Below are 22,476 nucleotides of genomic sequence, written 5' to 3'. Positions count from 1 at the left end.
CCAAGTTTTGTTCACTTTTTTCATGGTAGTATTTGTGAATAAACCCAGTTGCATGGAACACAGTTTGTCATTATCCTGTATTCAGAACTATACGCTTTGTTTCCATACTCATTTTGTTATTAATGTGACAATTCATAACCGCCTCTGAGAAGACCTGAAGAGAACTTTGACGGGCACATATGTCAGTAAGTGGACTGGCCTTATCTACATTTATTTCAATCTTTCAGTTTTTACACACAAATACTCCACACATCTGATAACTGTTTTATTTAAATGAGTGACTTCTAATTTGGTTAGCTTTCTATTGCTGTATTAACACTGGGCAAAGCCAACTTGGGTAGCAAAGGGTTTATTTGGCTGACAGCACAGTTCATTATCAAGGGAAGCGGAGGTGGGAACTCAGGGCAGGACCCTGGAGCACAGACCATGGAGAACACTGCTTTCTGACTTGCTCTTCTGGCCGGGGCTCAGCCTGTTTTCTTACACAATACAAACCTGCTCAGGGTTGGTACTGTCCACAGTGAGCTGGGTCCTCCCACATCACTCACTTATCAAGTAAATGCCTCACAGACATGACCAAAGGCTAATCCAATGGGAAAAACTTCTCAGTTGAGGTGTGACAACTTGACAACTGAAGCTATCCAGCACAACATTTAACTCTATATTTATCTTGCTCCAAATCATCTTATCTACATTTCTGAAAGAGCCCACTCTTCATCTTTAAATGAAGATGTATATGCCTCTGCAATGGAGTGATCTTTACAGTTGTAAACGCACTTGGCCTCTTCAGTGTGGCTTAGCCACCTAGATGATACGGCCGCCAGTTATTTAAATAAACTTTAAAAAATTCAACATTAAATACTATGCAATATATTTCAAAATAGACTACTTTCTGTAGGGCTTTTGATTAAATTGAAGAATATTGTGATCCTAAAGTAAGTTCAAGTAAGCGTCACTGTGATCGAAGAAGGAATGTAGAGGGTGATATTTTAAAGATATGTAAACGGTTTATTAGTTTTCTGACTCTGTCATTAGAAATCCCGACACATATCTATACCTGTGTTTCTTCTGTGAAAGAGGAACTTGAATGTGTGACCAGTGTTTCTGAAATGTAGCTACCTCCAGGTCACGCCACTGATTTCCAAGCCTCACTCCAATAAGAGGGATTGATATGGAATTGTGTTAACTCCAGAAGTATGTTAAAGTTCTAACCCCCAGTTCCTCACAGTGTGACCTTGAGTGTGAAGTCTTTGCAGATATAATTAGCCAAAATGAGGTCATACCCAAGTAAAGGTCCTTAGCCTTATATAACTGGTGTCCTTACAGAAGAGAAGAGGCACAGACAGACTTAGTCTTATATAACTTGTATTAGTCACTTTTCTGTTCCTGTGATAAGAACACCATAACCAAGGGAACTCATAAAAGGAAGAGTTTATTTAGCTTACAGTTCCAAAGGAGCAAGAGTCCATCATGGCAGGGAGGCAGGGAGGCATGGTGGCAGAGGTGGCTGGAGTAGGAGCTGAAGCTAAGCTCTCACATCTTCAAGCAGGCACAGGAAGCAGAGCCACAACTGAAGATTCAGCAAGTCTTACGAACTCTCTGAGCCTACCACCAGTGATGCGCTTCCTCTAGCATGGTCACACCTCCTAAGACCCCCAAAACAGCACCACCAACTGGAGACAAAATGTCCAAATACTTGGGGTCTATGTCATTCAAACCGGTGTCCTTATAAAAGAGGAGAGGCACAGACAGACATATCTAAGGCCATGTGAAGATAAAGGCAGAGACTGGAGTGATATGGTCCCAGGCCATAGGCTGTGAGGAAGGTTGGAATCACCAGATGCCAAGCAGAGAAGCAGAGGCAAGGAGGTGTTCCTGAAAGTTCCCCAGGTGTCATAGTTAGCTTTAATTGTCAACGGCACTGCCTAGAGTCATCTGAGTAGAAAGTCTCCATTGAAGAATTATCTAGATTATATTGGAGTGTGGGCATGCCTGTGGGGAGTGGTCTTGATTGAGATACTTGATGTGGAAGCACCTCTCCCACCCTGGGAGGCATTGTTCCCTGTGTAGTGGTCCTGGGCTGTATAAGAAAACTAGCTAAGCGTGAGCCTGAGCAACCAGCCGGTGGTTTCTGCTTCAGAGTAGTTACCCCATTTCCCTCCACGATGGACGATGGACTGTGGCCTGGAAGTGTAAACGAAACTCTTTCCTCCCCGAAAATGCTTATGTTTTAAATTTTATATTTTAATTACATTTTTACAGATTTCATACATTTCAATAATATTTAGACCCCCCTCCCCATCTGCACCTTGCTTGTGTGTCCCCCAGCAGATATAATGTACTCTGTCATATATATTAAGGCCTGGGGAGTCAAATTTGTATCCCTAGATGCCCTTCAGTGTGAGTCTATCCACTAGAGCCTGGTTAACCTACTTAGCCTTACAGCCTTAAAGGAAACAGACTCGTTCTCTCCCAGCCATTATCCATTGCCAATAGCTGCTCAGCTAAGGTTGCGGCTTCTTCTTACCTCCCCACTTCTTTTGTTGGGTTTAGCCTGGCTTGAGCTAGCATGGGTCTTGTGCGTGCTGCTACCATTGCTGTGAGTTCATAACTTTTCAGCTGCCCAGAAAATTCTTTTTCCTTTTGGTCATCCACTACCTCTGGCTCTGATAATTTTCCCGCCCCCTCTTGCCCAATGATCCCTGAGCCTTGGGAGGCAGAGGTTTGAAATAGGTGCCCTATTCAAGGATAAGCACTCTGGAGTCTCTTATTCTCTGCACTTTGGCCAGTCGTAGCTCTCTGGGTTAATCACAGTCTGCTGCATGAAGAAGCCTCACTGGTGAGAGTTGAGAGATGCCTTTGTACTCCCTCTACCCCCTGTTCTCCTATGTTCCCTGAGCCTTAGGTATAGCGATTGCATTGTAGATGTGTCACTTAGGACTGGCCATCTCACAGACACTTATTCTCTGCATTTGTCCAGTTGTGGAACTTTGTAATAGTCTCCATCTGTTGCAAAAAGAAGCTTCTTTGATGAGTGGTGAGAGGTACACTTGTCTGTCAATAAAAGGTTTCATATTTAGAATATAGGGCAGACTTACACTGGTCTGCTTGGTCAGGGTATTTTCACAGCAACAGAATGAAACTAGAACACCAGGGAACATGACCCTATTTACAACTTTCATTTCAGACCTCTGGCCTGCAAAACTATAACACAATAACTTTTTAATTCCCTAATTTGTAGTTCTTTGCTATGGCACTCCTAGGAATCTAATATAATTACTAACTATTCAAATAAGACAAGGAAGTTTGTATTGAGAAAGCTCTATACTCCTTAGTAATGCTGCTGTAAACAGGGTTTGGGGTCAATGGGTAGATGATCTTTGAGGTCCACCTAGATCCCAGTTATTGTTAATCAAGGTTATATATGTGTATCAAATACCATATATGTATGTGTAAAAATATATTTTATACCTTATATATAAAGCATTATGTATATCAATATATAATACACTGTATATAATACATATATGACAATTATATAAAACATATATGTATATAGAGTATGCATATATATCTATATATGCAATGATGAAGTGAGGATGAAATCTACTAATCTTTCACAACAATGTCAAGAAGTCCCTCCTACTTATGATAACAAAACCCTAAATGATGCTATTCCATAGTTGCTACTTAAAAGTAAAAGGCACTTCAAGGTCAACCCAATTTCATCTCAACAAACACATCTGCTTGAACTTATTTGCTCTTGGAGAGATGATGCTTATTCAGTTTTCAATTGGTAAGCGTTGGGGTCCTGGTTGTGATAGATTTGCCTCATAATGTGTAATACATCTTCTGTGTATGAACAGCCAGTTCTTTTGCAATTGTCTGTGATGATTGATATTGAACTATCATTTCTTGGTCTGTGGCACCAAGTGCAAACTTATCTTTCATATTGCTGACTCCAGACACTCCTCTCTCTTGCCTGGGTCTGCCCTTGAGACACCATAGCAGGCAGTGCAAAGCACTGCGGCAGCATCAGGGACTCACAATGTGCCCAGAGCTGACAGGGAGCTCTGAGTGATGGCAGCAGACTCCTCAAACCCACCAGCGGGGCTTCCATCTACAGCTGCCCCAGACAACAACAACCCCCTAACTCCAAAATACATACTGTTCATCATCATTCATGCATGCTTTTCTGCTACATTTTCATTGCTATTGTAGGTCCTCGCTCTGGATTACCGATGAGAAGGAAGTCTGTAAGAAATGCACTTCTATGAGGAGAAAATGCAGACGCAAAGAAAAGCTCTTTAGTATTTCTGTACATGCTATGTGTCCATGTAGTATACTACAGAACAAAGAATGTTAGCATGGTCCAAAGCAGGCACACGGCCAACAGAAGAAAGCTGTCTTTCACAGCTCTGTCTACTGCAACACACTAAGTAGATACCATGGGACCTCTGTCTTCATGATGAGCACACACAGTCATACACACATGCGCGCACACACACACACACACACATGCATTTATTTGGGGGCTTATTATTCACAGTTTTGATTAGAAAAGGTAAAGTCAAGCACAGAAAGCTGAGAAATGTTGGAATTTTTTTTAATTTTTGGTTCATTTGGACTTTTAAGCATTTTTTAAAATTCCCTGAAATAACTCCAAGCTATCTTTTAGTTACAGGTTTTAGATCTTTAATGAAATGGCTGATCACCTGCTTCATGGAAAAATAAAAGCTATGATTCATGTTTAGCCACTGAACTGCCGGACTGTGTTCACACACAAATTGCCCAGCGGATTATATTTATATCTGTGTTTTAAGAGGACACACATACATAATTAAATTTACATAGTGCCTACAGAGTTTGCTGCTATTTCTGATTTAAGTAAAAATAATAGACACAATTTAAGATAAACATTGCTTGGTCAGCAGTCAACATGTTCAGAGTCATCAGATCTCTTTACTTTCACAGGGACAGTTACTGAAATCAACACAATGTTTCCATATCAAGGTGAAATCTGCACTCTGGTGTCTTAAACAATAAAATATAATCTTTACTGAGTGGTAAGAAGTCCCAAGATGTGGAAATTAGCCACGTGGCATATTTTAAGACATTCAGAGATGAGACAGATTCAACAGTCATTTGACAAAGTACTTGAAAAGGTTGTGTAGAACAATTAATCACAGAATATCTGCTCGCAAAAGCAAAAAGCTCTTTGGAGCAACATTAAGATGAATAATTGCAATTTTTACTTGTGCTTTATTGAGGCATGATTTACACAGTAAAATGTCACATCCCAAATAGAACAATGACTTTTTTTCGTCTCTATTCTTCTGTGGAAGTACCACTTAATGAAAGAATATAGAACATTTTCACATGTTCAGAAATAAGATTTATCTTATACAAAAGTGAATACTGAAAAAAAATGTAGACTCTGTATCTAAAATCCTAAAGAATATCAGTCAGAAAACAGGATTAATTTCACTAATATGTCATTGCTGTCTTACTTTTATATACTTCTAATATATGGAATATGTAATCCTATAATGACTGTCTTACCTCTATCTAATTTACCTCACCACCACACTCAGTATAATTCATTAGAGGATTTTTTTTAAGAGATAATTGGTTTGAAACAACGACATGTTCTTCGCTGAAAGAATAGCTGCCCGCTGTTGCTTGGATTGCCTAAATTTCTTCTTCCTTCTGCTTCACTTTCCACACCTCCGAAACGCTAGATAATTGTAGTTGGGAGTACGCTGCTGACACCTAGTGCTTAGCCACTGAAAATACTTGTGCTTCACAGAATAGTTCTTTTCTCCTGGTAAGCTACTGTTAATCAAGTTCTTGTTTATGTGCAGAAAGTATCAATGATAATACAAGTGCTGTTTCGTGCTGTTAAAGACTGAATGGATAACCTCCCAACATAACCTCTTAACATAATTAAAGCAAACTGATTTGACGTTAAAACCGTGCATTAAGTGCAAGAGCTGAGAGCGAGAGGCTTGTGGAATGAGAAGGCATATGTCTGAATTGCTTTTTTATTATTCATAAGCAGATATGAATGCCAAAAGTTGTGGTGTACTGGCTTAGTCCACTCATTAGGAGCTGGTAGGTGACACGGAGGACAGAGGCAGGATCTCTGCCCAGAATGAAAGAAGACATAGCTAAGGGTCCTTATTATTAATGCATCACTTCTGAGATTCTTCATACCTTAGGTCAGACCCTGAAATATAATAGAGCCCCACAGGCAAATAGAGTGAGGGGTGTACAGCAAGGCTTGCCACTTCGATTAGATAAGTCTTAGCATCGTCTCTCCTTTCCCTCTTCAGGAACAAAATCTCAGCTTTCAGTCTCTGGCTATATACAGCATTACCTTTGTGAAATAATAATAATAGTGCCAAGAAATCCCTTGCGTGATTACTTTTCTCGTTGTGATTTGATAAAATAACTCATAAGAAGCAACTTAAGGGAGGAAAGGTTTGTTTTGACTTGCAGTTCAAGGGGATCTAGTTCCTCATGGAGAGGCAAGTGATGGTGGCAGGAGATGACATGGTTGGTCACATGGTATCTATAATCAGCAAGTAGGGCCAGGAGGAGACATGATATGGGGCTAGGCTATCAAACCTCAAGGCCAACGCCTAGTGACCCATCTCCTCCAGCAAGATTCCACCTCTGAAAGGTGCCATGATCTTCCAAAATAGCACCATCAGTTAGGGACCAAGTGTTCAAACACAGGATCCTGTGCGAAACATTTCACATTCAAACAAGAACACCTTCCCATACTCAACAAAAATATTTACTATCTATAAGTAGTCACAGGAAGAGGAGGAGGTGAGATAATGTGACATGGAGAAGGGCAAGGAAGTGATTTCTGCTAAGGTAACCAGGAATAGCTTCTCAGGGGGAGATGGCATATGAATTAAGAGCTGGAAGATAAAACACTTGCAAACAAGAAGGAAATGAAACCCTGTCATATACAAAGGCTCAGAGATGGACTGCTCTCACTGGAGAACGTAGGCAAGAGGAGAATTTCAGGTTGGAGGGAAAGGCTGTAAGTTGACATTTTCTTCAAAACTTCGTATGTTTAAGGCATGACTCTCAGTGTAACTGCGCTTGGATTTAGCCTTTGGCAAGTTGCAGTGTAGATGTGGTTGTGAGTTTTAAATCCTCAATAGGGAATCAGTGGCCTCAGTAGAAGATGAAGCTTGAAAGAAACTCCCTTGTGCACATACCATGAAAAATATAGTCATCCACAAACAAGAGAAGCAGGCAGCCACCAGTCATAAAATCTACTAGCATTTTGATCTTGGACATCCCAGGCTCCAAAACCATAAGGAAATGTCTCTTGTGTAAGTGATGTAACCTGTGGTATTTTGTTACAGAAGCACAAGTAGACTGGGAAACAAGCAATGCATGAAATCTGGAATCTAAGAACACTGGGAAAGCACTGGGAAGTTTTTGGTTAATGAAATATACAAAAATATGGGTATGCACATATATACAGGTATTTATGCACCACATACAAAACAGAATAGGTAATGGTAAAGAGTGGTAGCCAGATAATCACATGACATTTATAATGTATTTGGAAAAATAAGACAGATATATAACAAAAGCTACAAACCATGGAACACTCCCTATATGGCAACGTCCAGGCACTACTCCTTGATAATAGTAAAATTCCCTGGTAAGTACCTGAATTGCATGTGGAGAATGTATTTCTGTGTTTGTGAATGGTGTGGTATATGTGTATATATATATATGTGTGTGTGTGTAGTGTGCATGTGCATGTGTGTGTGCGTGTGTGTGTGTGTGGTATATGTGCACATGTTTGGCATGCTTACCTGTTTCTGTGTATACAGGGGCCAGAGGAAAGGACTTTGTGTCCCCTCCATCACTGTCGTTTTATTCCCTTGAGATGGTGTTTCTCATTGATCCTAGAGCTAAACAGGCAGCCAGCAAGCTCCACTGGGCCTCCTTTCTCCAGCCTAAACAGTGTTGGGGCTGTAGGCATGCTTGGCCACACCCAGCTTTGTTTGTGAGTGCCGAGTATTTAAACTCATATATTCATGCTTGCATAGCAAACGTTGTTACCCACTGAGTCTTTTCCCCATCTCCTGGGTGGTCTTTGAGATAGGAGCCATTATAAGTGATGGACTCAAAAAAGTATCCTGCATTCTGACCCTTTTGGGGGAATTCATACCACTATAGGTTCCCATAGATCAGTGCTTGAGATGTCAACTTATATGATTTGGGGCTGCAAAAGATAAACCCACTGTGTCTGTAAGAATCATATATTGAGTGTTTAAAGGTGAGGTCATAGATTGGTGACTTCCCTGAAACTTTCATACCTGGAAATACAATGAGTCATACTTTTAATAACGTTGATAAAAGGTAAGCAAATACTCCCATGCGGTATCAAAACTGGTGCAAGTGTGTGCGTGTGTGTGTGCATGCATGTGTGTGCATGTGTGCATGTGTGTGCATGCTGTGTGTTTGTGTACTAATTTTGTGTTAAGAGCACAAAGTCTTGATTTTGTTTTTGCTTTTACTTTCACATAATATACCACTTTGCAGTGCTTAGCAACGTAGCCTTCCACTTACTGCTCAGTTTAAATTGGTGTTTCAATGACTGGTTTTCCTAAACACACACACCTACCTTCACATTATGCGAGTTCCACTAGTACCTTACCAGCCTGTCATTTATTAGTTACCTTTTTTTCCTTATCTATTTAAATGTGATCCCGCTGGAATGCTTAATTAGATTATAAAGTCTTAGATTGCAAGGTCTCTTTCAAACTCCCTTGATCTATTTACTCAATGTCTGAGAGCTATCTTACAAACCTAATATGCTGTGGTCCTCAATGACGGTGTGCTCTCTGGAATAGCACAGAAGGACTAAGACAAAGCTCAATTTATCTTCTCTACACCCCGAAAATCTCAGAATGCTGTAGTGGTGAGGTAGCTAAATATGCTACTTCGCTGAGATTTGGCCCAAACATTCCCATTTGCCCTTCTCATTCTTTGTCCATGCACCTAAGCCTTTAAAAAAACATTCTTTCCAAGACTCCTCTGGGCACAGCATAGATATATTCAGCAGGGGAACATCTTTGAGATAATGTCCATGTTATTTTCTCCAGAAGAATTCCTTTCTTTGTTTAAATCCCATGTGTCTGTGAAGCATTCCTTGGTTAACTTGCAGAAGAGAGGGTGGAAAGACTGTAAAAGCCAGTGGTGGTGGATGATCACAAGGAAATACTTTTCCAAACACGTGGGCAGTGACTCATCTGAACTCACAGCAGTGGTGACAGCATGCTCAAGTCCCATGCAACCTCAAACCAGACAAAATCCCATCACAGACACTGGGAAGTGGATAAGAAACCTACCTAAGAAACTGTTGACAACCAATGGCTTCTGGGAGGGAGAGAGTCAGTCTCTTTTAAGAATGTAACTCTTGGTAGATTAACCAGGCTCCAGTGAATGGACCTACCCTGAAGGACAATTGGGGACACAAATTAGACTCTATAGGCCTTATTACAAATGTAATAGAGAACATTAAATTGGGAAAGGGCAGTAATGAGAGGTGTAGTCTGGAATAGCCAGGTAGGACTGAGACAAAGTCATCTAAATACTATCAAATTATATTGTATGAAAACTGCAAAAATTTAATTAAAATTTTTTACAAAAAGAAGCCTCAGTGGATCCATCCATTATGCTCTCCCAATGGTCTTTGTACTTGTGTTTATACTTAGCAGTTTGCACTGACTTCCTCTATGCATGTAGACCTTTCTATATTATGATATCCTGGAGTACAGGGATTTTTGCCTACCTCCCTGTTCACCTTGTAATTGAAAAGCATATGTGTATATACTCAATCCATACAGTACTTGCTAATCGAAATGAAAGGTTTCTAATAGAAGTCAGTAGCTAGTCTAATATCTGAAATGACACCTCTTAAATACCCAGTTTCTTAATATATAGTGTAGAAGTTATTTCCCCTCAATAACTTGATTTTTTTCTTCTTTAATCATTTTGCAAGTATATATGAGCAATATACTGTTCCATGTATAATATGTACACATCTAAAATACCAAGTCATTTAAGGCTCATAGCACTATGACTGGGAAGTGTGATTGTGCCCTCCAGGATGTAGGTGAGGATGCTAACCAAGAGAAGGAGTAGGTGAGTTGTCTATGGTCGCATAGCAGCTCAGAGGCAGAGCCAGGTTTTTTAATTACATTTTTGTAATTTTCATACAATATAGTTTGGTGGTGTTTTAGATCCACTCCCCCTTCACCTCCCTCCACTTTCCACCACCCAATTGAATGAACTCTATGAACTCTCATATATATATATATATATATATAATGTATGTGTGTATGTATATATGTGGTCTATAGGGCAAGCCTTTACCCCACTCACACCAGCTGTTAGTGGAACATTCTTGCGTTTTCTTCTTTCTAAGCTTTAATTTTTGGAATCACTCAAGCTAGATTCATGGCCCTCTGCTTTTAACTCTTTAGTCTTTCTTTTAGGGAGCGCCTGCTGACTTTTTATCTAATCCATACAGATTTAATCATACAATTTTCTTATTGACTTCCTTACCTTTCAAAGTGTTGGATCTTCTAGTTCCAAATGACGTTGGCCACTTTACAGGAGGTCCATTTCCATTTTCAATTCTTCTGTCCGCAAACATATTGAGAACCAGGTATAGCACTTGCTCCTCTGCATTCTTCCTGTTGGCTTCTGCTTTGCTTAGCGCAAGTTACTGCTGTCCACGTAGAAAAATGCTAAGTCTATCTCAAGGAAGATGAAGCACTCTCCAGGTTGATATGGCTGTGCCCTCCAGGTCAGGGTGTTCACTCCATCTCTGCCTTTGTTGCTGCCAAATTGCCTACTCCATGCATCTTCCACTTGAAACTGTAGAAACACCTTGTTTTGATCACCTTGACAAGCTGGGAACTGGGCTGATGGGTTCATTGCCCAGCACCGAGGCTCACTTGGTCTCTGAGTCCCAATACATTTTCCCATGTCATCAATAAAATAGGGATAATAATAGCCAACTCATGGAACATAGCTCAGAATAACTAATATCTTAGTAGTTCAAGATCACAATTAAGATTAGAGTGCCTAGCACAGAACATTTAACCCATGTTAATTACTGCTATTACTTAATCAGATGTAGAATCCTATAACCTCTCTGGTCATGGTATTTAACTCCCAAGGGGTTCCTATCTCACTTCCTGTATCTTTATTTCCTACAGTCTGCTTTCACATTGCTCTTACTACTTTTATAAAATGTATTGAGTTTTCTGACTGGACCTGAATCAGATCTGAAATGGGTCCAATTTCCTCTCTGGCTTTTCTGAGACTTTTCAATGGGCCAAGCTGACGAAGTCTGCTCACTGGTTTAGTCTCCTTGCTTGCTTAGCTGCCTTTCTTACATAGCCCAGACCCACGTGCCAAGCGACTGTACAAACCACAGTAGACTGAGCCCTCCCAGATTAATTACCAATTAAGAAAATGCCCCACAGACATGCCCACAGGACAATCTGATGGAAGAAATTTCTTGGTTGAAAGTCTTTGTTCTTAGTTATGTCACATTAACAAAAACTAGCTATGATGTATGGTATAACCCTCGAGCCTCCTCCCCGCAGCCCCAGGTCTGCCAGTCAGGCTCCACCTCTTAATGATTCTACAACTTCCCCAAACATCTTCACTAGCTGAGACAACATGCAAAAATCATGTGAGATTGTTCACATCCAAACCATAATTTTCCAAGAAAATATCATTTATATCAGTGAAATCTGACAAATACCTGTGAAAATTATGTTTTAGTAGATTCAAAGAGATAATCAGAACATTTTATTTCATTTGACAAATAATAGAGAACTCTTCCTTCACCATCAAAAACCCTTAAGAGAGTCCCTATTTCATTAGTGGGGAGAGTTTCGTTTGCTCACTGCTCCTGGAAGACAGGAATTTGATATTTATTCTCAGGCAATTGGAAAATTGATTTAACCCATTTAGTAGTTTAACAATGGATTCATAATAACTGTTCTCAAAGAGCACAAAAGAACAAGGACATCAATTGATCGATAGTACACTTAAGAAGATAAAGGGCTAAAGATCAAGGAATTTAAAGATTCTGCTGAAGAACCCTTTCTATTCATAAAGTACAGAACAAGTAGTTGGGAGATATTCCTTCAACTATGAGAGGCCAGCTTCATTCTCCATCCTGTCAGTGTTGGGGTAACATGACCAGCCTCCTCAAAACCTCTGGGTCATTAAAAATGTTTAGGTTCATCCCAGAGCTAGTAACCAATGACCACTTCAAACAACTCTGGGTTCCCACAAAGTACCTCCTCTTAATCCTCTCCTGAGGTAAGGCAGATTCACAAATAGAAAAATAAACCCAGGAGACCTTGAGGGAAAAGCCTTTGAAGGACAAGGTCAGGGCACTGCTTCATATAAGTGCCACAGGGGAAACAAGAAGGGTGCCTGCGTCTGAGTTCTGACAGAACAAAAGACCAGTAGCCTGGGAGAGGATTCCTATCAGTTGTTATCAAGAGTCGACAATGATCTTCTTAGGCAGCTGATGCAGAAAAGTTGTTGAATTCAAGTCCAGCCTGGCTTATATAGCAAGATTTGTCTCAGCAAACAAAACAAACAAAAACTACAAAATATCCAACTTGGTAAGGATCAGTTCCCCAAATTTCCAGTTTTATCAAGCTAGGTTTTGATCTCCCCAGTTCCATTGACTTCGGTCTACATTTTAATTACTCTCTCCTCTGGGACACCACTACTCTTTACTTTCTAATGGGATTATCCATAGGCCTGGCAACCTTACCTCTTTGAAAGTCATTGTCTTCCTATAGCAATGGCTCTGATGGCAACTCTGGGAGTACTGTCTGCATGACCAGACTGAGCACGCATCACCCAGAACAGAGCTTGTCCTGCCCTTCAAACCTAGATGCACTGGAGATGGCAAGACTCTATGTCCCACTTTGACCATAGCCGCTATGTCTGTTGCTGTGGCTCCTTTGCTATAATGTAGCCAGGATGTTGCTCATGACAATCCTTCAAAAGGACCTCAAGTTCTTCCCTTGACCAAATAAGAAATAGATGAGGTTGGGATACAGCTCAAATGGTAGACTGTTTTCCTAGTATACAAAAAGTTCTGGGTTCTATATCCAGAACCACATAAACTGGATGTGGTGGTGCACACCTCTAACCCCAGCACTTGGAAGTGGAGGCAGGGGATCAGCTACTCAAAGTCATTCTTGGCTACATAGTGACTTTAAGACCAGTCTGGGTTACATGAATCTCTGTCTCAGAAGAAAGAATGAAGAATACTTGAAGTATCACGGTAAGTACACAGACTGTAGCCTGGATGAAAGAGAGTAGTAATTTTATCTGAGGCACCCTGATTTCCAGAATATTTCCTTTTCACAGGGATAGTGAAGCAACACTGTGTTTTGAATATAACTTCAAGTTCAGAGATATACCCTGGAGATGGTATTAACTTTAGATTCCCTGAATCTCTTTCCTTTTCTGAAGAATAGGAATAATAGAAGCAATCAGTCTATTGATATTGTAATGATTGTAAAAGTCACCCTCCTGACTGCTCTCTTGAACTTAAAGGAGTGGCCAAGCAACAAATCTAATGATCACTGATGGCCAAGACCATTACCCTTCATCTCGAACCCAATGACATCAGATGGAAGACTTTCTGCAGATCCTCTGTTTGAACTTTATCAGCAGATGGCTGGACAGTGCTGCTAAGATATATAACATCTCTAAAACAAAATGCAGGACTCCACTTGCCCTTAGTCCTCTAACATGGGGCTAGAGTTGTCCCTTAGCTAGCTCACCCCAAAACGTAGCCTCAACAAGATGATTGATACATTTAGCACACTCACCTGCACCTCATACTGTCAACTCTCACAAGAATATGATCATTTACATAGCTTTTATCCCAAGAAGAGGGTCAAATATGGCTTCTCCATTAGCTGGCTCTTCTGATCCTTGTCTTCTTCCAGAGCCCCAATTTCTCTGGAACTTCAATAAAGTTGATCTTTCCTTAGCTGTGAAAAAATCACCCTCATGTCAAGAGTATAATCTGTTCATAGCATGGTGATGACAAGGAGGGTTTTGGTGGTGGAACACTCGGGGCAAAACAATCCAAGCCGTATTTCCAGGTGTTAGCCCATAGAGTCAATGGACTCTTGCACATACCAACATCCTATTGCCTGAAAGTGTGGATGCAGCTCTGCCAAGCTCCATCTTCTTGCCTTTTGAAGCCTTGCTCATAATGTGTTTGTGGAAGGAACTCTATTTATGTCCTAGGATATTTAGTTGCATATTTTCTGTTGCCTTATCTCCATTAGTACTGTTATTTCTTTTCCAGTGGTTACTAAGTTTCTGGTGGCATATTTGCATATATGCATATATTCATATGTATTCTGATGGCACAATATGATGGTTTTAGTTTGGCTGGTGACTTGGATTAAGACATGCCTAGCAGATTGGTAAAGCATGCTTCTGGGCACATTCATGATGACTGGCATGTAACAGGTTGTTCAGAGCTAACTGCCATACAGATAAGTGAACTGGATGGAGAAGGCTTGCTATTAATGTGGATGGCACTACCCAACAGGCTGTAGGCCCAGATGGAACAAAGAGTGAAAGGGGAATGGGAACTCGCATACACATGCATGCCCAACTCCTGCAGAGTGGGTGAAAATTTATGGCTGCCATTGCCTATGGACATCACATTTGAGAGTCCTCAACCTCTGAACATTAATCTGTTGTGGTTTAAATGTAAAATATTCCCTATGGGATGCTTGGATTCTTAGTCTCCTGCTGGTTTGAAAGGTTCTAGAAACTTTAGGAGATAAAGCCTGGTTGCAGGAAGTGGGTCACTAGAGGCAGGCGTTGAGCTCAATAGCCCAGCCCTGATTCTTATTTCTTCTGTGTTTCTTGACCTTGGATGCAATGTGTCTAGCATAGCATGTGTCTGCTACATGCCTTCCCTACTGTAATGGACCCTTCTTCCTAAAGTTGTTTGTTGTTAAGTATTTAATGGATTTAATTAAGATTTAAAGCAGTGATTTTTCCTTGGGGCATCCAGGTCTGCAGCCTTGGAGTGGGGCTGCATTATGGGTGCCTCTCATTCTGACACCTGCGGCTTCTTGCACCAAGCAGCCACCAGTTTCCCCATCTTCTAGCCTGCACTTGGCTATTGTGGAATGATCTAGGCTATGATGATGTCAGCTAATCTAACACATTCTGTTACAACTACTTATTGGAAACAGAGAGTTTACTAAAAGAAACCTATTGATACAGGTTTCTGAACACAATAATTAGGAAACAGACACAGAAAAGAAAAAAACCACTCATCAGAATACGGGTGTGAGATTCTCAAAGTCAACCTTGATACATGTGTTTGTGTGTGTGTGTGTGTGTGTGTGTGTGTGTGTGTGTATATATATATATAAATGATAGCTAAATGGGTGGTGGATAAATAGATGGTAGATAGATCCTAGACTGCTTTTCTCCTAGTTTTATGGTCACACTCAGAAAAATAAGTTACTTGAATAAAACCTCAGGTAATTAACTTTTTTTTGAGAGAGGATTTCACTTTGTAGCTCTGGCTGGCCTGGAACTCACTATGAAGACCAGGCTGACTTGAACTCACAGAGATCCACCTGTTTCTGCCTCCCAAGTGCTGGGATTCAAGGTATAGAGTACCATGCTTAGCCATAATTAATTTTTTAACAGAAAAATTAAGTGAACAAACTTATGTCCTCACACTTGCACCTATTTATCTACCATGGACAACCAAAAGAAAATTTGTTACATTTTCAAATCTCTGTAGAAACAAAAGGAATGGGCCAATATTGAAAGGTTAAGAACATTTCTAATACTCATTTAACAACAAAAGCAGGCAACTGAAGTGCAGGGAAACTATATAATTAAGGGGACTTTTTGGAAATATGCACAAGTTCTTCATTCAAACTGTAAGCACCTACTCAAGAAAAAATTAGGTCAAAGTAGATTTTAGCTAGAATTGCTATTTTGCAAGTTTGCACAGGTGTAATAATCATTGTCAAATTTTAGAAACATAATAGAGTTCCTTTCATTTAAAAATAATTTAGATATAAACCTAGCAAAGTTATACTTGATTAGAAGCTGATTTTGGAAAATTTCTTTCTCTAAAGTTAATGGCGATATTCGCTATCCCAGAAAACAATAATATATTAAGTGTAGTGGAATTATTAATCATGGGTCTACTAAACAAACACAAAATTCTAAATATAATTTCATTGGAAAATGACTTCAACCTTCATGCCCACCTACCTGCCTGTTGTCATTCATTAATTTACTCCATGGTATTCATTTTGATCTATTCTGGAGAAAAGGAGCAGAGACTCCTAGTGATGACTCAATTTTCTAATAGAATTTTCTTTTTCCATCATTCCAGATTGGCAATAAGATTAAGTGAACATGTAGTGACAGCTCCCGTATTGCTCCTGATCCCCCAAATGCATGACCTCTCTCAGATGTTTAGTGATGTATTTTTAAGATCTATCTGCCCACATTGACCCCTTATTATCACAGAACTGCTTCTTCATTTTTTTTCCCACAATAATCTATTTTTTCTATGAATTACCACAAATAATTTACTTAACATATATATTTTCCTTTTAAAACATATTAATTCTGTGAGAATTTCACACAATGCATTCTGGTTATATTCAACCCTGATCCCCATTCCTCCCAAGCCCACCTCACCTCCCTATCCACTCAATTCCTTTTTTTTAAGCCCATGGAATTCAGTTTTATTAAATACTTTGGGATATGGAGTCATTCCCTTGGGGCATGGTCAACCTACCAGGGGTCACACCCTTTCAAAAATATGACTTTCCCTGTCCTGGCAGCTATCAATTACCAATAGTTCCTCAGTTAGGAGTGTAATTTCATGACCACCTTCCATGTCTCCACTGGGATTCTCTCTAGCTTGAGCTTGTATAGGTCATGTGCAGCATGCTGTTGCAATTGCTGTAAATTCATGTGTGAAAGTGACCTGTTGTATCCAGAAAATAGTTTCATCAGACCAGTTGTGTTTATCTGTATTAATCATTATCAACTACAAAAGATGCTCCTCTGATGAGGGTTAAGAGATCCCCTAATTTATAGGCATAGCAATAAATCATTAGGAGTCAGTTTAATATTATATCCATTCAGCAGCATAACAGTAGTGGGTTCTCCACAAGAGTCTATGACCTGACTAATCAGGTCTGTTCTCAGGTATGGGTTCCATCTTGTTCAGCTGGCCTTAAACCCAATCAGGAAGTGTTTGCTTTCTCCTACAACATTCTTGCCACTGCGGGCATATCTTGCCAGGTCAGTAAATAATGTACTCACTGGAACACAACTGAGTAAGACTGATGGTTACTTCTCTCCTTTGGTAGTATGCATAGCATTTTCAGGACTCTTTAAGCTAGACAGTAGGGATGAAGCTTCCATGTTAGTAACAGCTTGATTTCTCCTCGTTCTAAGACTCATATATGTGGTGTCTTCAGCCAAACAGTCTTGCTGTCAAGTTCTAGGTGGTAAATAAGAGGAAGGGCAATTCGCCAGTAATGTTTGGGAGCTCTATGGGATCCCACTGGCCAACAAGTCCAAAAGAAGTAACCCATTTCTGCCACTGGGCTTTTGATTGGCTAGCATGTGATACCCATAATTTTTCAGGCTCTTACATCTAGGTATGGCCATAAGACTCAAATGTGGGCAGCAAAATAGGAGAGTGTAGGACATTTTGCAGTCTCAAGGAGCCTTCCTTAGAAGACAGCACAGGTGTGTTCTAATTCTTCCTCTCCTTCGGCGCATCTTTCTTCTCACTCCCTGGAAGAAAGAAGTTCACTCTGGTTCCTAAAGTCAGGGTAGAGCAAGAAAGTAGATAAATTTGGATGTTTGAAGATTTTTTGGAACCTACTACATTACCAGCTGTAAATATGGTTAAGCAAAAGTACATTTGATATTACTTAAATGACTGTTATTTGGTATAACTTGTAAACAAAGCAATAAATACTATAAATTAATATAATAAAATAGAAAATATCAGTATATGGCCAAACACACAGGAATACCCTACCTTACTTATGGACATAAGATTATAAAGTTCAGAAGAAATAACAAATGTCTCAGTATATTAAAATAACTTTATGGACAAGAAAAGGAAAGGCTTGAGTCAACGGGCAGCATTAGAAGGAGAAAGAATTTAATGTCTGGAGGATAGACTGGACTGAATCAAACCCTAAAGAGGGCATTTGCAAGAACAGAAAGTGACCTGATTTGGCTAAGTGGGCCTAGGAAATCAGCAAACAGACTGTGGCTGCTTAAGGAAGGTAATATTAGGCAAACAATTGTGGTCTTTAATGTTTAAAAAATAGGATTCATTTAAATTTAAATTAGGAAAAGTAACTTGGCTCTGCTATCAGGGTAAGGCAGGACAGTAGACAGTGAGAAAATATTGAAGAATAATGTCTCGCTCCCTGAATTTAGAGTGATAGGATGGAAGGCAAAAGAGAAAGGAAAGATGGAAAGTTTTTAGAAAAGAACAATCTTTCAGTCTTGGCAAACTATATAGAAAATGTAAAGGAGATAAGAGATGAATAAAATATTCCAGATTTTCAACCATATGACAGCTCCAGGTTTAGTCCACTGGCTGAAAACAGGCAGTTAGGGACAGGAAGATGCAGTGGGTACAGTAAGCACTGCTGCGTGCACACTGTAAGATGCTTCAGGAGGTGGACTCCATCAACCAATTAGAAATGTTAGCTATAGGATAAGAGACAGCTTCATCTTAAAACTACTGATTCCATATTCAATACATTAAAAGAAAAGAGTAACACATTATCAAGTGGGTCAGATACAATGAGAGGGAGAAAGGAGATCAGAGATAGAAGCTTGAGGCACTCCTCCTTCATGGGCAGAAAAAAAGATTAGCAAGGGAGCTATTGAGAGACACTAGGGGATTCTAGAAACTTTGAAGGGAGAAGAGGGTTCTGAGCCCAAAGTGACATTTACCTGTGCAAGTGCTTTTGAGAAGTAAAACGTTAGGACTGCTCATGAAAGTCACTATCCATGATGATAAAGAGAGGATGAACAGGAGTTCAGAGTGTTTCTCATGATTACGAGAAGAAAAGCAATAATTCAGGTGATAGAAAAAAGTGGTACAGGAGCCGAAAGGCATACATCACCCACTTTCTCTAACCAACAGAAAAATGACTAGAAGACAGGTATGAATGGATGAAGGCTTGCTGAAAGTACAGGAGAATACAGTCAATGGACAAACTACTGCCCAGATGCACATTTCTCTTTTGGTTCCGAATTTCAGCTGTTTATGACATTCTGAGATTGTGCATTGGAATTGGAGATGCTCAAATGGGTATCTTTGTGTATGGGTGGATGTGGTGCTTTATGGCCTGTGCGTCCAGAAAGACAGTTTGGGGTATAGGTCCTTGCCTTCCACTTGGTTTGAAATAGGCTTGTCTTTTACCCCAGGCAAGCTGGATTTGAACTCCCAGGAATTCTCTTCTCTCAGTCTCCCAGCTTGCCATGGGAGCACTAGAATTACAGACACAGATACATATTACCTCAGCTAGCTTTACCAACTTAGGTCCTCATCCATTCACAGCAAGAACACTACCCACAGAGCTATCTCCCCACCCCTCAAAAGGGCATCTTAGTGGTTCCCTAAGATTGGGATGTAGAGAAAAAGAAGAGAGACTAGTACTAACTTTAGGATTTTTTGTAGTGATAAAAGGGTTCTAAAGTTATATGCAGTGGAGATTATACAATTTATGTGAATATAATAAGAAACACTGGATTTTACAGTTGAAAAGGATGGATGTTATCATAAAGTAATTATAAAAAAGAAAGGTATTCTGTCTTTGAAACGACTAAATAAATTCTGTGATATATGCATACAAATCTAAAACTGGTAGACTTCCTTGTACGTAAACAGCATAGATCACTTTTTTAACTTCTGCCCGCCTCGCAAATACTTGGTTCAATTTTTCATAATTTATATTTTCTCTCTCATTTCTATGTATATTTGTTTGCCTTTTATGAGTTTAGTGGATATTTTTAATTTCAAAAGGTATCCTAGAATTGATTTACAATTTCTAATAAATAGGTTACAAAAAGTCCAACAGAGGACTGGGGAGATGGCTCAGTGGTTAAAGCCCTTGCTATGCCAGTCTGAGGTTTAGAGCATGGATCCCAGCACCTGCGTGAAGGACAGCTCACATGTAACTCTAGCACTCAGATGGCAGAAACAGGGTTCTGGAGTAAGCTGCCTAGCAAGACTACCAGAAACTGAGAGCTCTGGATTCAGCAAGAGACATTGCCTCAACAAATAATGTGGAGACTGGTTAGGAAGAGTCCTGAACTCAGTTTCAGGCTTCCATATATACATATATACACATGATTGTGTATCCACACACGCACTTGCACCTACACACATGTGAACACTCATACAAACATGCACAACACACACACACACACACACACACACACACATAAATATGAGGACAGGGAAAAAAATCCAATAATGGTTGATGACAGTGTGTCCTGGTTGAGAGTTACTTGGACAGGCCATTTTGTCTTGGGGACATTGCCATCTTCCTCCCTTGATACACAGTCACAGTGTCCAGCAACCCAGGAGCAGTCAAACAAAACAACAAGGAATTTGGCATAGATGAGTCTACAGTAAAAAACAACCCCCACAGATTTGCTTTAATGGGAATTTTTGCTTCTACTGAATGAGAAAGATGCCATTCACACTAAGGGCACAAAATGACTCCTCAAGATGACAGCAGATGGAGTGGAGGGGATTCTATTGACTAAATGCAAAGAAAACTTCTCCAATGCAGAGTTAAGTGATTAAGAGAATATAACAAAACATGGAGGATGTGTCCAGGCCACCACCAGTCACACTGAAGCTTGAACACCCCTTTGTTTCTGTTCAAATGTACCTATAATAGGTTTTTAATCTGGAAATCACAGCCCCTTAGCAAGGAGAACATCAATGAGTATGTGCTGTTCACATCTTTTAGAAATCTCTCTCTCTCTCTCTGTCTCTCTCGCTCTGTCTCTCTCTCTCTCTCTCTCTCTCTCTCTCTCTCGTGTGTGTGTATGTACAGATGGCCATGATAACTGTTTAAAACAGTCCTTGCTGTTTGAAATAAAGTCTCCTAAACGTGCCCCCAACAGCAGCAATAGAAGAGGACAGCATCTCCAAGCGGTCATCAAGACTAAAGGACTAAGATACCCTGATGTCACCAGTTGTTTGTGCGGTCCTGGAAAATTCACTCCTAGGCCACCCTTCTGTCCTCCCTTGCTTTGAACAACCCCATCTACTCCCTGTAGGGGACCCGCAATGCCAAGTAACCCAGTCTTGATTTCGTGCTGCTTCTCAAAAAGTGCATATTTTAAGGGGACTCTGCACTTTCACTGATTTCTCAAAGACCCTCCAAGATGTCCAAAACAACTGAACTTTGGGGGAAAGCCTCCTAAGTAGTTTGCTGGCTTCCATTTGCAGTTTATTCTCCGTGATGTAGCCTGAGTATTCATGTTGAAAAGCAAGATCTGGCCACGTTTCCTCCTTTTTAAGAGCCTTCTAGTAGTTTCCCATTCCTGTAAGGATAGAAAAGACACCATCCATTATCCTCGGTACATCCCCTGAGGAGGCGCCCCTCCGGCTGCCTCCCACTTCTGCTTTCACTCGCTCTATCCACATTTCAGTATTATGTGTCTTAAAAGTTCCTCTGATGGACCATTCTCTCCCTTTGCTGCTCCAGGACCTGTATATCTGCTGCCACGTACTTTTCCCTTTCTCCCACTTATCCAGCCTTTACTTATCTAATGCCTCTTTTATGGTCAACACAAATTTCATTTCCTCGGGGAAGTATTTCTGGACTCCACAGTGCAATTTCCTCTCCCATGCCTCCACAGAACATTTCTCCTACTCAGAACTCAATAAAATTGTTTGATGACTCTCTTCCCAACCAGGCTGCAATCTGTCTTGCTCAGAGCTGTGTATCTAACAACCAGGACAAGAAAACTTGAACCAGCAACAACAACAACACAAACATTTTGTATGAAATGATTGATGCTAGAGTTAAATTTTCAAAACATTTCTTTTCCTTCTGGTAAAGCAATACTTGTCCATGATGACCTCAGAGAGGGTAAATTTGTTTAGCATTAGCAAAAAGAAATGTTAAAAGAAGAGTAACAGTCCTGGACACCGAATGCCTGAAAAAGTGCACTAGAGGAGGATGCTAAGAAGGTAAAGGAAAAAAAATAGAGTAAATTCAGCTGGGCTTCGGCGCTAGAAAGAGCTTTATTGGAATCCCAACCCTACAGTTCATCACCTAATGGTGATTTAGAATAACGACT

Source organism: Nannospalax galili, unplaced genomic scaffold (assembly GCF_000622305.1).
Source record: "Nannospalax galili isolate Female #2095 unplaced genomic scaffold, S.galili_v1.0 scaffold162, whole genome shotgun sequence".
Classification (NCBI taxonomy): domain Eukaryota; kingdom Metazoa; phylum Chordata; class Mammalia; order Rodentia; family Spalacidae; genus Nannospalax; species Nannospalax galili.
Note: the sequence above shows the minus strand (reverse complement) of the source record.